Source organism: Oncorhynchus gorbuscha, unplaced genomic scaffold (assembly GCF_021184085.1).
Source record: "Oncorhynchus gorbuscha isolate QuinsamMale2020 ecotype Even-year unplaced genomic scaffold, OgorEven_v1.0 Un_scaffold_717, whole genome shotgun sequence".
In the NCBI taxonomy this organism is placed as follows: domain Eukaryota; kingdom Metazoa; phylum Chordata; class Actinopteri; order Salmoniformes; family Salmonidae; genus Oncorhynchus; species Oncorhynchus gorbuscha.
The window spans coordinates 363039-368922 of record NW_025745777.1 but is presented as its reverse complement, the minus strand read 5'-3'; positions in this window follow the sequence as shown (position 1 = coordinate 368922).

The following is a 5884-nucleotide window of genomic DNA, read 5'->3' as shown; positions in this document are numbered from 1 at the left end:
TCCTGGTGGTCAGTACACTATAGAGGTTTCATCCAGGTTGATGAGGAATATATATCTCCTGGTGGTCAGTACACTATAGAGGTTTCATCCAGGTTGATGAGGAATATATATCTCCTGGTGGTCAGTACACTATAGAGGTTTCATCCAGGTTGATGAGGAATATATATCTCCTGGTGGTCAGTACACTACAGAGGCTTCATCCAGGTTGATGAGGAATATATATCTCCTGGTGGTCAGTACAGAGGCTTTATCCAGGTTCATGAGGAATATATATCTCCTGGTGGTCACTACAGAGGCTTCATCCAGGTTGATGAGGAATATCGATCCTCCTTCATCCAGGTCCTCTGGATGAACTGTAATAATGTGCAATCATTTTTTGAAATGGTATCTGAGTTGTTTAAAAACATATCAAATGTAATACTAAAGTAGAATGGGGTAAGACCAGGAGTTTATATTCACTCACTGCACCAGCTGTTGTTTACATAAATGCATAGGCTCCAGCCCCGGGTTTTACCAGAGGCTACTGTTGTCTTGCCGATAGAGTGTATAACCCGCCAGCTGTATGTTCTTAGCGTCGTCGTTCAGCCACGACTCGGTGAAACATAAGATATTACAGTTTTTAATGTGCCGTTGGTAGGATATACGTGCTTTCAGTTCATCCCATTTCATTTCCCAGCGATTGAACGTCAGCTAGCAGAACAGAAGGCAAGGGCAAATTAGCCACTCGTCACCTGATCCTCGCTAGGCACCCTGATCTTTTGCCTCAAAATCTCTGTTTCCTTCTCCAGTAAATCACGGGGATCGGGTCCTGGTCGGGTGTCTGCAGTAGATCCATTGCGTCTGACTCATTGAAGTAGAACTCCTCGTCCAATTTGAGGTGAATAATCCCAGTTCTGATGTTCTGTTCTGATGTTCTGTTCTGATGTTCTGATGTCCAGAAGCTCTTTTCGGTCACAAAAGAGGGTGGCAGCAACATTATGTATAAAACAAGTTACAAACAATGCGAAAAAAATAACAAAAAATAGCATGATTGGTTGAAAGCCGATAATAAGGCAGCCCTAACCTCATTCTCCTCGTTCCAAAAAATAAATAAAAATAAGGGAGGGGACTTGGGTTTGTATCTTCCTGGTATCCAATAAGGAGGGGACTTGGGTTTGTGTCTTCCTGGTATCCAATAAGGAGGGGACTTGGGTTTGTGTCTTCTGGTATCCAATTTGGGTTTGTGTCTTCCTGGTATCCAATAAGGAGGGGACTTGGGTTTGTGTCTTCCTTGTATCCAATAAGGAGGGGACTTGGGTTTGTGTCTTCCTGGTATCCAATAAGGAGGGGACTTGGGTTTGTGTCTTCCTTGTATCCAATAAGGAGGGGACTTGGGTTTGTATGTTCCTTGTATCCAATAAGGAGGGGACTTGGGTTTATATCTTCCTGGTACCCAATAAGGAGGGGTCTTGGGTTTATATCTTCCTGGTACCCAATAAGGAGGGGACTTGGGTTTGTATGTTCCTTGTATCCAATAAGGAGGGGACTTGGGTTTGTATGTTCCTTGTATCCAATAAGGAGGGGACTTGAGTTTGTATCTTCCTGGTATCCAATAAGGAGTGGACATGGGTTTGTATCTTCCTGGTATCCAATAAGGAGGGGTCTTGGGTTTATATCTTCCTGGTACTCAATAAGGAGGGGACTTGGGTTTGTATCTTCCTGGTATCCAATAAGGAGGGGTCTTGGGTTTATATCTTCCTGGTATCCAATAAGGAGGGGTCTTGGGTTTGTATCTTCCCGGTATCCAATAAGGAGGGGACTTGCAGTGGGTGGAGCATCTCAGATAGAACCTAGTTCTATTTTAGCGCTTGGCTACACAGACGCTAGTTCATGTGTGCGAGTGGTGTGGGTGAAATGATTGATTGACATGTACTGTATGCGTACGAGTGGTGTGGGTGAAATGATTGATTGACATGTACTGTATGTGTGCGAGTGGTGTGGTGAAATGATTGATTGACATGTACTGGATGTGTTTATTTATGCACTGCTCGTGCAACGTGGCCGGAGAGGTTTGCGTGTAACAACTTCCTGTGGAGTTGTGGAGGAAAGCTGTGGAACATTCCTTTAATGATATATACCCAGTGATTCTTGTAGAATATAACTTAGAAATATTTAAATGAGTTTAGTTCAACTGTCGTACCCCATCAGAACCCAAAATATAAAATTGTTTTGCTCTAATGTTTGTAAACAATGTACATTTTTATCAAACACTTTTTGTAGACTTAAAACTATACATTTTGATATCATAGATGGTCAGTCCTTGCATTCATTGCTCGGTCTATGCATTTGAGAGTGGTTACATTTCTCCAGGCCAGTTCTTCAGCTTTTTACCAAAACAGGGGCGGGGTGTCCCCTTTGTTATAGTTTTAATTAAGGACTCTAGCTTTAATGATTTATATTTTATAGGAGAATCCCTCCTTTCTTACATTAGTACCCCAGGTCATCTTAGGTTTCATTACATACAGTCGAGAAGAACTACTGAATATAAGATCAGCGTCAACTCACCATCAGTACGACCAAGAATATGATTTTCACGACGCGGATCCTGTGTTCTGCCTTTCAACCAGGACAACGGAATGGATCCCAGTCGGCGACCCCAAAAAACGACTCCGTAAAAGAGGGAAACGAGGCGGTCTTCTGGTCAGACTCCGGAGACGGGCACATCGTGCCCACTCCCTAGCATTCTTCTCGCCAATGTCCAGTCTCTTGACAACAAGGTTGATGAAATCCGAGCAAGGGTAGCATTCCAGAGGGACATCAGAGACTGTAACGTTCTTTGCCTCACGGAAACCTGGCTCACTGGAGAGACGCTATCGGAGGCGGTGCAGCCAGCGGGTTTCTCCACGCATCGCGCCGACAGAAACAAACATCTTTCTGGTAAGAAGAGGGGGCGGGGGCGTATGCCTTATGGCTAACGAGACATGGTGTGATCAAAGAAACATACAGGAACTCAAATCCTTCTGTTCACCTGATTTAGAATTCCTCACAATCAAATGTCGACCGCATTATCTACCAAGAGAATTCTCTTCGATTATAATCACAGCCGTATATATTCCCCCCCAAGCAGACACATCGATGGCTCTGAACAAACTGTATTTGACTCTTTGCAAACTGGAAACCATACATCCTGAGGCTGTATTCATTGTAGCTGGGGATTTTAACAAGGCTAATCTGAAAACAAGACTCCTAAATTGTATCAGCATATCGATTGCGCAACCAGGGCTGGAAAAACCTTGGATCATTGTTACTCTAACTTCCGCGACGCATATAAGGCCCTGCCCCGCCCCCCCTTTCGGAAAAGCTGGCCACGACTCCATTTTGTTGATCCCTGCCTACGGAAACTAAAACAAGTAGCTCCCACGCTGAGGTCTGTCCAACGCTGGTCCGATCAAGCTGATTCCACACTCCAAGACTGCTTCCATCACGTGGACTGGGATATGTTTCGTATTGCGTCAGATAACAACATTGACGAATACGCTGATTCGGAGTGCGAGTTCATTAGAATGTGCGTTGAAGATGTCGTTCCCATAGCAACGATTAAAACATTCCCTAACCAGAAACCGTGAATTGATGGCAGCATTCGCGTGAAACTGAAAGCACGAACCACTGCTTTTAATCAGGGCAAGGTGACTGGTAACATGACCGAATACAAACAGTGCAGCTATTCCCTCCGCAAGGCTATCAAACAAGCTAAGCGTCAGTATAGAGACAAAGTAGAATCTCAATTCAACGGCTCAGACAGAAGAGGTATGTGGCAGGGTCTACAGTCAATCACGGACTACAAGAAGAAAACGGACCAGGATGTCTTGCTCCCAGGCAGACTAAATCACTTTTTTGCCCGCTTTGAGGACAATACAGTGCCACTGACACAGCCTGCAACGAAAACATGCGGACTCTCCTTCACTGCAGTCGAGGTGAGTAAAACATTTAAATGTGTTAACCCTCGCAAGGCTGCAGGCCCAGACGGCATCCCCAGCCGCGCCCTCAGAGCATGCGCAGACCAGCTGGCCGGTGTGTTTACGGACATATTCAATCAATCCCTATACCAGTCTGCTGTTCCCACATGCTTCAAGAGGGCCACCATTGTTCCTGTTCCCAAGAAAGCTAAGGTAACTGAGCTAAACGACTACCGCCCCGTAGCACTCACTTCCGTCATCATGAAGTGCTTTGAGAGACTAGTCAAGGACCATATCACCTCCACCCTACCTGACACCCTAGACCCACTCCAATTTACTTACCGCCCAAATTGGTCCACAGACGATGCAATCTCAACCACACTGCACACTGCCCTAACCCATCTGGACAAGAGGAATACCTATGTGAGAATGCTGTTCATCGACTACAGCTCGGCATTCAACACCATAGTACCCTCCGACCCCGCCCTGTGCAACTGGGTACTGGACTTCCTGACGGGCCGCCCCAGGTGGTGAGGGTAGGCAACAACATCTCCACCCCGCTGATCCTCAACACTGGGGCCCCACAAGGTGCGTTCCTGAGCCCTCTCCTGTACTCCCTGTTCACCCACGACTGCATGGCCACGCACGCCTCCAACTCAATCATCAAGTTTGCGGACGACACAACAGTGGTAGGCTTGATTACCAACAACGACGAGACGGCCTACAGGGAGGAGGTGAGGGCCCTCGGAGTGTGGTGTCAGGAAAATAACCTCACACTCAACGTCAACAAAACTAAGGAGATGATTGTGGACTTCAGGAAACAGCAGAGGGAACACCCCCCTATCCACATCGATGGAACAGTAGTGGAGAGGGTAGTAAGTTTTAAGTTCCTCAGCATACACATCACAGACAAACTGAATTGGTCCACTCACACAGACAGCATCGTGAAGAAGGCGCAGCAGCGCCTCTTCAACCTCAGGAGGCTGAAGAAATTTGGCTTGTCACCAAAAGCACTCACAAACTTCTACAGATGCACAATCGAGAGCATCCTGGCGGGCTGTATCACCGCCTGGTATGGCAACTGCTCCGCCCACAAACGTAAGGCTCTCCAGAGGGTAGTGAGGTCTGCACAACGCATCACCGGGGGCAAACTACCTGCCCTCCAGGACACCTACACCACCCGATGTTACAGGAAGGCCATAAAGATCATCAAGGACAACAACCACCCTAGCCACTGCCTGTTCACCCCGCTATCATCCAGAAGGCGAGGTCAGTACAGGTGCATCAAAGCTGGGACCGAGAGACTGAAAAACAGCTTCTATCTCAAGGCCATCAGACTGTTAAACAGCCACCACTAACATTGAGTGGCTGCTGCCAACACACTGACACTGACTCAACTCCAGCCACTTTAATAATGGGAATTGAAGAGAAATGATGTAAAATATATCACTAGCCACTTTAAACAATGCTACCTAATATGTTACATACCCTACAATATTAATCTCATATGTATATACTGTACTCTATATCATCGGCTGCATCCTTATGTAATACATGTATCACTAGCCACTTTAAATATGCCACTTTGTTTACTTGGTCTACACACTCATCTCATATGTATATACTGTACTCGATACCATCTACTGTATGCTGCTCTGTACCATCACTCATTCATATATCTTTATGTACATATTCTTTATCCCCTTACACTGTGTATAAGACAGTAGTTTTGGAATTGTTAGTTAGATTACTTGTTGGTTATTACGGCATTGTCGGAACTAGAAGCACAAGCATTTCGCTACACTCGCATTAACATCTGCTAACCATGTGTATGTGACAAATCAAATTTGATTTGATTTGATACTTCGTTTTATTAGTAGTTGGTGTGTAACTAAACCGGTCTGACATAATAAGGAGTGACCATGACATGTGACAGAACATGTACTCAC